Here is a 12,818-nt window from a genome sequence, read left to right as displayed (position 1 = left end):
TTATCCTGAACTATCCTAAACTTCCCTCAAAAGAAGCCCATTAGCCCATTATCACCGAAGAAAAGGGTTGCAGCGTGAGGAGCTTACTTATGTAAGATATCTTAATTTCCACTTTTTTTTTACTTTTGGGTCTCTCTCTCTCTCTCACACACACACACATGGCCTCAATTCTTATCTAAAACCAGAGTTCTTGCTCAACCACAGGTTCCTATAATTTTCTAAAGGGTAATCACTGAAATGCAATGAAAGCTGCTATTCACGTACTCTATACTTATTTAGGAAAATTCAAGTCTACTGAAAATTTCGATTCCAAATTTTTGCATCTCCAATTTTGGTTCCTCAATGCCTTTGTCCGTTGTGTGAATTATTGTCGAAGAAGACCAACCATGTCCAAGTCTTTCTCGCATTGAAAGCTTCACCTACAAAGACCTGTCGTGGGCCTACTAAGTTTGAGAAAGGAAATAAATGGGTACTGGATACGTATATCCCTTTATCTCCCCAGTCTCCCTTCTCTTAATTCCTCTCTTCTCACCCTCTCCTCCTTTGGGAATCGTTATCGTCTACGGTTCCTTGACCGGTGCGGTTCCCTAGTGCCTCTCATAAAAAGGGGGTGGGATCCATCCGGGGCATCTGACCGAACACTCTACCCCGGTGGGGTCCACCCTCTTCTTGTGAGAGGCACTAGGGAACCGCATACGATAAAAATTTCTCCTCCGGCTTACGTCGTCCCCTTCTACCTACGCACCCTCATCTCCTCCATCTGGCGGCGACATTCTTGAACCTTCCACCACCAACCTCTCCGATTCCATTCTCCCTGAAATCCGAAACATTTATGGAGCTCTCCACCAACTCGGCATAAGCAAGATCTCTGTTTCCACCACCTTCTTCTTCACCCACATCGTAACCACCGCTTTCTCTCCCTCTTCTGTGGAGTGTCAAGGAGAAGGTTCATATGAGGACCCCACATAGTTAGGGAATTTGCTTTTGGGATTCAGATCCTTTACTGCCGAGCTGCTCGGCAAGACCCTATTGCCAAGACACAACAAGGTGAGGAATGACCGCCTACCCGAGTGCCTTGCCCGAGTGGAGGTAAGGCGGTCATTTACCGTCTTGCTGTGTCTTAGGCCTCTTGACAATAGGGTCTTGTCGGGCAGTTCGACAGTAGAGAATCCAAACGGTGGCAGCACTTGGGGCGTGCTGGGCTTACCGAAGACGAGCTAAATTCATCAGGGTATACAAAAGGAAAAAGTGTCATATTTATTGATTGTCCAATCAGATGCAATCAAGGGGTATTTAATTTTGGGAATGTATGAGCAATTGAAGTTATGGTGATTGAATGGACAGTTCATGGGAGTGAATGTTGGATGGTGGATGGGATGAAAACTCAGGTCCTCAATTATGAACATTAGCAAATCCTTGGTAATAGATCAGTGTCAGTCAGATGGGTCCCCTGTTAGGTTCTTTAATTTGATTCCCATAATCACAAATCACATTGCTTAAAGTTTTTCCAGTCTGTCTAGGTTCTGATGTCTCTGTTCCATTCATGTGCCTCTTGGCCTTACATGAGAAGAAATTCCATGATGAGGTTCTTTATTTGTCTCCCCAGAGTTCTTGCTCAATCACAGGTTCCTGTAATTTTCTAAAGGGTAATAATGGAAATGCAATGAAAGCTGCAATTCACGTACTCTATACTTTTTTAGGAAATTCAGGTCTTCTGAAAATTTTGATTCCAAAGTTTTGCATCTCCAATTTTGGTTCCACAATGCTTTTGTCCGTTGTGTGAATTATTGTCGAAGAAGACCAACCATGTCCAAGTCTTTTTCGCATTGAAAGCTTCACCAAAAAAGATCTGTCGTGGACCTAGTAAGTTTGAGAAAGGAAATAAATGGGATACTGGATTTTGGGGAAGATGAGGGTATTTTAGTAATTATATCTTAATAAAGGCATTTTAATAATTAGGTTGAGTTAGGTTCTTAAGAACAAATAAGTGAGGGCAATTAAGTCTTTTCATTTATAAAAATAAAACAAAAGGTAAAATGGTCATTTTCAATTAGTTTAGTCCAACAAATAAGTGAGAGTCATTAAGTCTTTTTCAGATTTAAGAAAATGGAACAAAGGGTAAAATGGTCAAAATATTGGCATCTAAGGGTGGTATTAAACAGATTAGACCTATCTGGTATTTGGGGTGTAAAACAGGGGTGGTACGTGGAATATTGAGGGGTGGTACGTGAAATATTGAGCCGCTTAGGGGGATACAAGGAATATTGGGTGCATTATAGAGGGTACTTTATCCATAAATTTAAATCCCTAAACTACCCTTGACCAATGTTGAAGATGAACAAAGGGAAGCATTGTAAATTTAATTCTAATGTTTTAGTATAAGGGTAAAATAGTCCTTTCACACCAATAACTAATAGCAGACTAACACCATTACTGTAGAGGAGGTGATTTGAGTTTTTTTTCAAAAACTAGGGGGTGACATGTGATTTACCCTTAAATTTATTTAACCGACTGACATCATCACTTAACTGCATAAAACTAACGATAGGGACTAAAATTTGTCATATTGGGGTCTAAACCAGGAGGTGATTTGAGTATTTTCAAAAACCAATGGGTGATTTGAATTTCATTTGGAAACCAAGGGGTGACGTGTAATTTATCCAATTATCACTACGTCGTCTCCTCTTGTTTGCCAAGAACGGACACACACACACAAACCCCTAAGGTATAGTGTTTATGCTTTTAATTTTCAGGCAAAAGGTTTTGTGCCAGACTGCCAGTGCATGTATGTACATGGCCATGGCTGCCGAGGTCGGATAAGAAGAGGAGGAAGATGTATAATACCAAATTTGCCCCTTTTTAACCGAGCAACATGCCCGGATGCTTGATCTTGTATATACACGTCCCGTTTATAAAAACTGATTCATAGTTTTAACTTGTTTATCCAGCTAACTAGAGTGGTTTCCTAGTTCTCTTACCCATTTTTTCTTTTCCAAGAATGATTATGGTCTGGGTGTTGATGATGGGTTTATACATGTATATAGGCCAAATGTTCTTCATGTCGGGGTACAGGCTGCGCCCAAATACATGGAGGTAGGTGAAATGACCACTCTGCCATCTTGAATACCCAGACCATGTGTTTGAGCACAGGCTGCTCTGCGGCACATAGAACATCAGCATATATATATATATATAACAAAAAAATTCTATGGTCAATGGAATGAATCATGAAAGCCAGAAAGATTCTTTGGATCGAGTCATACCATTCCATTATATTGAACATTTTTATTTTTGGTATAAATATTATATTGAACATTAATAATTCCAAAAACTGTTCATATTATGAGATGAGCATAGTATGATGTCATAAGCAGGTATGCCCCCATCGTCCTCGGTTCCTTCTTCCATAACCCGAGCTCAGCCCCTAGCCAAATGAAAAGAGCACGAGCAATGGCGATGGCTCCATGATAGCACATTCCCATTTCCCCTCCCTACCACTCATTGGATAAGGGATTTTACAATACCATGATGTCCCCAAGTATTGCGAATCACATAGCTGCTTCGCCTATGTGATCTATCCGTTTTTCGATGTTATTCCCGCCGGAAAAGGACTTTTTTTGTTTTCATACAAAAAAATCGTCTCATTTTCATTTCCCCCATTCGGATTCGCATTGGTATTTTATGAGTGCAATAGGCACTTTCCAAGTCGGATAATCGGTAGAAATGGGTCGTACAGAAAAGAAATTTTTTTTTTTGGGGGTAAAAATCATACAGAAAAGATCAGTACCTCGTAAGGCGAAGTTTTGTGGATCATTATCCGCTGTTGTACTGATCGTGCGGCACTGCAGGTGTCATGTATGCACAACAGACATCACATGACACACATGGCACCTACAGAGCCGCACGATGAGTACAGTAACGCTGCAGTTACAGGAGCGGATAAAAATCCAGGGTTCTGTTATGGATTGTCCCATGTCTTCTTGCTAGAGGCAGGAGGCGCTCGGTTTTTCGCTTCCCTTGTAAAAACCAATTTAAATTTTGTCAATGCTTGAATAAATTAACATGAGAAAGTAAGCCAATGTCCAATGCAAACTCATTATTAATTCAGAATCAGTTTCAATGGGTCTAATTAAATCCCCTAAACATAAGAAATGGTAATACATAACCTAAATTGGGAGATATACTCTCACATGCTATTAAAGGATTTGCGCGTTCCCTGAGATGAACCTAAGGCTAAAAGTCTCCAAGTATAAAAAGTAACATTTGCATAAAAGATATTTTAGATTGGTCTAAGGATAAAATGTACTTGGTTGGGCCATGCATCATCAGCAGCCTAGGGAGAGTTTCCAAGCTCTTGACGCAAGAGAGAAAAATGGGATAATACACGGGACGTGTCTGAGAATAGTAAGAGAGAGCGGTTCGTGATTTATTTGCGGGAAGAGGGGAGGTACATTTGCATTAGCGGAAAGATGTACCTGTTCACATGGGAAAAAAAGAGTTCGTGGGAGAGGTCTCAGAGACATTTTGAGAATCTGAAAAATTGGACAAAAGATATGGAGTACGTACTTTTATAGGATACACAAATTTTTGGAACGGTCTATTTAAGAGATAGAATAGATTTGTAAAACATGATCCAGATCTGATGGTTGGATCTCAAGTTATGGGGACAATCCAAAAAATTCAGAATAGATGCAGGCCTTGAGGGTTCAAAACAACAATCTATTAATAGTCTATCTTGATGATTGAACAGAACACTGAAATTAGGTTCAACATATCTAATCAGAAAGTTGAAATTTTCAGAGTCAGACTAGTATTAGGAACCCATAATTTCTATTAGAACACAAAGTTAAACAGAAACTGAAAAGGCATGAGTTGTATTTACTCTTAAGTAGTATCTGGTCCTAAAAAATTGTTGGGTGAGTATTGACGTTTAAACTAAACGGGAGTGATTAGTGAATCTACAAAGCATTTGGAGAGACCATAGCACTACTATTGTATCTGCTTCATTTGATGCTCTCTCCACATTTAAATCACCGAATTGGGATCTGGATCAATTCGGTCTAGATCGACCTCAAAATCAACAAATAAATAGCATTTAGGGTTTTTCAGTACAAGAATCAAATGAGCCGATTCTTCACAAGCATCAGATCATCAGAAGTTGATCTCATCCATTGTGTTTTACACTTCTAGTTCGATATGCTATGCTTCTTGGATTACTTTCTTGTAATATATTTACAAGAAGAATTCGTTCATCATCGCATTGGTATCAATAGATGCCCAAGGGAAGGGATAGTTTCAACCTAAAACAATAAGGGACTGAAAATGTGTGATGAGACAAGTCCCATTACATGATCACATCACCAATGATGAAAGGAATCTTCCTCCCCCATTGGTGAAGGAAAAATTTCGCCTATGATGTGGAAGTCGTGTTTGTAAATTTGTGTTCAAATTAAGTTATAAAAAATAAAATAAAAAAAGTTATCAAGTGTGTGATGGAATATTAGACACACACACTCTCTCTCTCTCTCTCTCTCTCGGCCTCCAAAAGAATTTTAGTTAATAAGGAATGGAAAGAGGTTTACTAGGGATCTTTATCACCTCCAGTTTGCTGACCGGCCCAGTTCCCCAGTTCCTCTAACAAAGGGGGACTAAAATGACCTCTCTACCCATGCCCAAACACCCTGCCCAAGTGGGGTCCACCATCCTCCTATTAGAGGAACTGGGGAACTGGACCGGTCAGCAAAGTGGAGGTGATAATTTTCCGGTTTACTAGTTGAAACTTGAAACGCGCCAAACAGCAATTTAGAAAGGGAACACAACATTTTATTCCATTTTGACTTTTCTACAATTGATTTCCGACTCACAACTTTCAACCCCTAGAGCTAGTAGTCATGGTTTATTTTGATAGAGCTGGAATCATGATCAAGAACAGAAGCATTGGCACAAGTCCCCAAAACAGTGTCCACCCAGTGTTCCCGAATCCAGACAACGTTGGGTGCAGTTGTCAAAAGTGCATCCTTTGATGCTAATGTTCTTTGTAGAGCAAGCTGCCTCCCCAGTCGTGTTCCCTGTAACATTATGAACATAGAATCACTAAAGGCAATGCTCAATGTATACTAAATGCTCAATGTATAGAAGATTAAATCCATTTAAAATACAATAATAAATAAATGTTTAAAAACTGGATTTTTAATTCAGCATCAGGCCTATTGATTTTGATCTAGATCAATTCCAAAAACCCTAGAAATTGGCTATTCATATCTGAAAACCAAATGATCTAGTTCCAAAAACCCTAGATTTAGCATCTTAGATATGAAAACCCAATGATCCGATCCTCAAAACCCTATAATTGACTGTTCCAAAACATCCATAATTGGGATCACTCACAGCCAATTTCAATCTGATTCGACCTGTAATAAAATATGGGCTTTGGGTCCAATTCGATCGCCCACATGGGGGGCAGATTGCAGGCTCAAGACGAGAGAGGGAGGAACGGGACCAGGATCCCCTACAGTACCGGTGGGGCGACAATGCACATCCGATGGCACAGCAGAAGATTTTAATACAGGTGGTACAATTACTTAAGTGATCGATTCCTTCCCCCTCCCCCTCCTTATCCCTTGTTTAGATTCCCAAAGGGAATCGAATTAATGGGGGTACCCAAGGGGTTTAGCCTATAAATATGTTATTTTGCTCAAACCCTAAAATAGGAACACAATCAGATTTCTCTCCTCCCTATTCGAGTTTTGCGGTTTTCTAGGGTTTTCATCTTGGCCTAGGGTTTTGTGGTGTGGATTTCTCAAGCGAAAAAACCTAGCGAGATCGTGGTGCTTTGTTCATTTGCTCGTAACCATAAGCTTGACGTTTGATCCTTCTTCCGTTGTGTTTCCGTACACATTCAAGTCTAATTCAAACCCGAGTTTATTTGGATCTTGGTGTTTGTGAACTAACACGACTGGTTAGGCTAATCCCATTCCGATTTTTGAAACAGTGCTGACCAGGATCCCCTACAGTACCGACGGTGCGACAGTGCACATCCGACAGCACAGCAGAAGATTTTAATACGGGTGGAACGATTACTTAAGTGACCGATTCCTTTCCCTTCCCCCTCCTTATCCCTTGTTTAGATTCCCAGAGGGAATCGAATTAATGGGGGTACCCAAGGGGTTTAGCCTATAAATATGTTATTTTGCTCAAACCCTAAAATAGGAACACAATCAGATTTCTCTCCTCCCTCTTCGAGTTTTGCGGTTTTCTAGGGTTTTCATCTTGGCCTAGGGTTTTGTGGTGTGGATTTCTCAAGCGAAAAAACCTAGCGAGATCGTGGTGCTTTGTTCATTTGCTCGTAACCATAAGCTTGACGTTTGATCCTTCTTCCGTTGTGTTTCCGTACACATTCAAGTCTAATTCAAACCCGAGTTTATTTGGATCTTGGTGTTTATGAACTAACACGACTGGTTAGGCTAATCCCATTCTGATTTTTGACACAGTGCTGAAAACCTTTGAAGAATAAAAGTGAAAAACAAAAACAAAAAAACAGTGAATATAAGATGGGAAAATATCATCCCCCTCACCTCTAAGTTTGCCTAATATCTACCCCTTCCCTTATTTGATAAAAATATCTACCCCTTCCCTTACTTTATAAAGATTATATCAATCGTATCCTAACTGTTACAAACAACTATTAACTGATGACATGGACAGGTCTAATTTATCTAAATTCTCAAATTACCCGTAAGTTATTTTAATTTCAATTTTACCTCTCCAATATCAAGATCCCTTTTTCATCGTTTTTCCCCCCAAAAAACAAAAGGCTTTTTTTTTTAAAATTTTTTTTAATCGTTTTACTCTCAAAATAAAATCCCATTTCATCGTTTTTCTCCAAAAGCCAAAGCCCTTTCCAGACCTGCAACCCAAAAATGACAAAATAAACAAAGAAGACGAACAAACGAACTGGCCCCACCTTCTTCTTGTCTCTAACTCCCGCTTCTTCTTCTTCCTCTGCTTCTCTGGTTTCTTCTTCGTATTCTTCCGGTAGTATGACGGTGATCGTGAGGAGAAATGCATAGGTATTCTGCTACCAGCTGTGGTGGTGGAGTTAGTAACAGTGCAGTTGGTGGGACATCTGCGAGGGATACGGCCAGAGAAGTGATGCAGTAACGCTTGATGCGTCGGCTCGAATCCGATTGGAGGCACAGACCGAGAACCTGGTTCAAGTTTGGTTGTGGTTCAGTAGGATATAGAAGTTTATTTAGTTATTTGGAATTATCTTGTAATCTTTTCTATTGGGGAGCTTTAGATAGGATTGGTAGATTGCGTAGGAGATTGAGTTGTTAATTTCCTATCTCGAGAAGAATTGTTTTAGTAGTTTCTATTAGGAGTCTTCTTATTTTAAACAAAAAAATTGTATATGGTAGCATGTAATCTATGATGAAGACAGTTGAATGAGAATTTGGGTTTGTGTTACTGTGGCCGTGGTGCCATCGCAGGCCATGTGGCCTTTCTCTTCCCTTCCACTCGTTCCCATCCTCCTCCGTTATCAGATACTACACTTTTCATCTCTCTCCACTGCCGTTTCTTCTTTCCTATTCTTTTCCTTCCTTTCTTCTTGTTCCTTCGTGCTATTTTCCGCTTGCTATCGATACTCTGTTCTGGCGCTAATTCAGAAAGAGAGAGAGAGAGAGATCAGGTCTCCTATCAGCATCAAACTCTAGGGATCTAACACCTACCCTAGGACGACACTACCTGTAGAATCTTAGCTCTAAATCTTATTGCAACAGTGGACTGCTGAATCGATTTCAGACCAGGTTTTCCCTCCTCTGCAAGTTGTAATTACAGTGGTTTATTTCTTCTCTATACTGGATCTTCTGGCTTGATTATTATTAGTGTCATTGAAAACTTGCAGAGGAAGATTGTAGTTCTACATACCTTGCAGATCGGCGAAGGAAGGTTGCAGCAGATCGTCAATGGCGGAGAAAGGTTGCAGTGGCGAAAGAAAGGTCGTCTTCTTTCTCCCCCTTCTTCAATCTCTCAGCTTCTCTTCTTTCTCCCTCTTCTTCTATCACTTTACATAAAAGATAATATAATCTTTTCATAAGCAAGAGAGAATGACATATCCTTTCAATAGATATTAAAAAAGATAATTTTATCTTTACATAGGTTTTTTTAACACCATTATATATTTAGGGTATTAATCTTTATAAAGTAGAGGACGGGTAGATATTTTTCAAAACTTAAGGACTAGATTGATATTAGGCAAACTTAGAGGGGAAGGGGATGATATTTTCCCATAGAACATTGATTACCCCAAGAGTAGACAAGAAGAAGAACGATGATGCAGGAACGAACAAAGAGAACCTCATATTTCTAGTCTTGGGTATTATGCACTGTATTTGTGAATAAGATTTGCTTCTTATATATAATAATAAAAGGGAAAAGTTTCATACACGATTGTGTGTCAATCCGGGCAGCGAGCAGCACCTGTGTAGTGCCTGAGATTGATAGGGCGCTGCACATTGCTGCACGCTATCCGGATTGACAGGATCTTTTTCCGTTTGGGAGAGAATATCTCACAAAAAGTTGAAAAATCATAAATACTCACCCAACCATTAATTAATGCTTTGATACTCCCTAAAACGGCTCCGAGAATCAGTTTTATCGTATCTCTTGAATCAGCCACATGTACTTATGAGCTGTATCCATTATGGAACAGACTTGCAATCCTTAATATGTGGAAATTCATTAATATGTGGAAATTCATTAATTCTTCTCCTTAAAACGGATTTGGGTCCTGTCCAGCCGTGGCGGGAGCTGGACGGTGCAGCACCCCCTTAAGATCTCGCCATGTGGACTGACTGACATCCAACCGTCAATAATAAAAAAATACTTTAACCTTAAATCCCTGCAGATGGGTCGGGTCACTCCCTAACCCGAAAAATTCACGACTCTTCCTCCTCCAAACCTGCGAACAAGAAAGGGAAACCAGGCAGCAGCGACACCCGACGACTTAGCACCTAACCGCCAAACTCCCCTTCTTCAATGGATTCCAACGAACAGAGCCACCGCCAGATCTAGGTATACTCTCTCTCTTTCATTTTCGTTCTTAAGGTCAAACCTAACTCGATTTATGAACTTGGTACAGGGGAAGTGGAAGAAGATTGAAGGGCTAGATCTCTGCGTTCCGATGAGGTTCACCACCGCCTGATCTAGCTATTCAGACGAGAAACCCGCCGTGGTTTGTAAAACTTGTGATTCGGGAACCCAAACTCTCTCACCACTCACCACTCCTTTTATAATCTCCGCCCATATCCCTCTTCCACATCTCTCCATCTCTCTTTTTTTCTTTTTGGGGTTTCAGTTCTTAGGAAACCTGCAACATTGAGTCCGGCTTGTAAGACATCCACTGCCCCACTCCCATCTCGTGCTCTTCCCTCCCCCTCCATCTACCTTGCAAAATCCTGAAATGTTCTGTTTACCCTGTTCTTATTTCCTATATATGGACAAATAGCAGCTCAAGCACGAAATCTGAATCCATTAACCCTCTTAAGGAGGGTACCCATTTATAGTAGTTCTCAGGGTAGTTCCCAAATTGCCTGAGAAGTGCACAGAGATACTGCAATATGGTCTACAAAAAGACACTCAAATCCCCATTACTAACCAAGACCAATGAAGAAATAACTCATTGCAAACTATTACGAAAACACCTCCAGATTTTTTTGGTGGTTCTTCCCAAGTTGTTGCATCAGAATTACTAAAAAAAATACAATAATGCACATGCGAGAGAGAGAAGGATGGGGGCAGATGCTAAGTAGAGATTCCAATTTCTCGTTGAATTAGAATATTATCATTCTTTTTACAATAATATAACTGACCAAAAGTCCAGATCAAATTCGATCCCCACCACAATCCAACTTCAACAATAGAAACCAGTTTTGAAGCTCATGAAGTTGAAGAAAACTTCAAAGCACAGAAGCTTCGGGGCATGGGGCATGGGGCACAGGGGAGAAGACAACCGGGGAGGAGTGGCTGCAGGGTTTGCGTAGAGAGAGAGAGAGAGAGGGGTCTGACGTTAGGTTAACCTCTATTCTTTTTCACAGTACTAAAATCCTATTTCGGAAACCCACTGTTCACCGGAGGCAAAATAAGAAGGGGAGGAAGTTTTCGGGTTAGGGAGTGACCCGACTCAGCTGCAGGGATTTAGGGTTAAAGTAGTTTTTTTTATTATTGACCGTTGGATGTCAGCCAGTCCACATGGCAAGATCTTAAGGGAGTGCTGCACCGTCCAGCTCCCGTCACAGCTGGACAGAAGCCAAATCCCCTTAAAACGGCTCGGAGAATCAGTTTTATCGTATCTGTTTATTGTTCTTTTTGAAATGACTTTCCTACCCCTCAAGGGAGGAAGAGAAAGGGAGGAAGAGAGAAATAGATACATAGGTGCACATACGATAAACCTTTTCCTTATTCATAATCCATCAAACATTCTTTTATCGGTCTCATATTATATTATACACTGTACCTCTCAATGAGAATGGATTAGTCTCTTCGTAGTTGTATTGCATCCTATAAATGTTAGTATTTTATTGATATATTAATCAAAATAGACTACAAATTCATATATTTATTTGGGAATGTCTAGCAGCGTGGTTCTTGTGCCAGCACAAAGGCTAATCAGACCATGCAAATGAGCATCAATAGGAGTGGGACTTCTAGCATTCATGAGCGCGGTACGATCATTTTGACTCCCTTTGTATCTGGGTGCAAGTGCCACGCTGCTAGGTAGTTTCTTTTTCCCTATTTTGAAGATTTTCTCACACCAAGCACACTCAATACCTCCATACCCTTTCCAGTTTCCATGTATTTCCCACGTTTTATCTCTCCTAGATAAATTTCAAGTAGTGTCATAGAATGCTACTTCTACCATGACAGGCAATTGGTTGTTGTAATTTGCCTACATGGATTGGCCGTATAAGAAGATTTTACTTTTAAGATTCTGATATCTTTTTTTATTATAATACTTTCGATAGTATCGGTTATATGGGTCGGCCAAGATGGTTGATCCAATATTGATGCCTAAATCCATGTATGGACTGATGGAGGGCAAGGTTCTAAAACTCGGGTTTCGACTAGGTTTCGAGCAGCCAGAAAACGAGTTCGTCCCGGTTTCAATCAGATCTTGGTCGAAACTTGAGATTTTCTTCAGGCTAACTCGAACCTTGGTTTTGAGGCCCAGAAGTTTTTTTTTTTACCTTGATTCTTGTTGTGCTGCTTATTTTTGACATTTTAAACTCAATCCATGCATTAATTTCACATAGAGAACACTAAAAATATTACTTATGGTTTTGATCCAAGTTTGATACTGTATATTATTCTTGGATGTACATGGTATTAAATAAGGTTTGACCAGAACATAACTCCTTCAATATAAATGAGATTTAAGCAATCTTGGATTTGTATTGAATCTGATTTATGATAGCTTTCCAATAAGTCCAAGATTGCTTACATTTGATTTATATTGAAGGAGTTATGTACAGGTCAAACATAATTTGGTGTCCGCGAATGTTGTCAAAATCGCTCTGTATGAAAATATATTTTTGGATATCAAAACAAATGAATATTTTATCACACTTTGGTTTTTAGCAATGTTTTACCATATTAAGATTTATGAAATTTTTAAATTTGAGAAAAACCCCAGCATTAGAAAGTTGAAAATTACACCTACCATTGAAAATCCAGTTTTTGTTTCTAAAATAAAGGGTTGACTTTTTTCATTTTGGAATTTGATTTTTTAATAATTTTATTGGATTCAAATAGGAGGTGTT

Source organism: Telopea speciosissima, chromosome 5 (assembly GCF_018873765.1).
Source record: "Telopea speciosissima isolate NSW1024214 ecotype Mountain lineage chromosome 5, Tspe_v1, whole genome shotgun sequence".
Lineage (NCBI taxonomy): Eukaryota > Viridiplantae > Streptophyta > Magnoliopsida > Proteales > Proteaceae > Telopea > Telopea speciosissima.
This window is presented reverse-complemented; position numbering follows the sequence as displayed.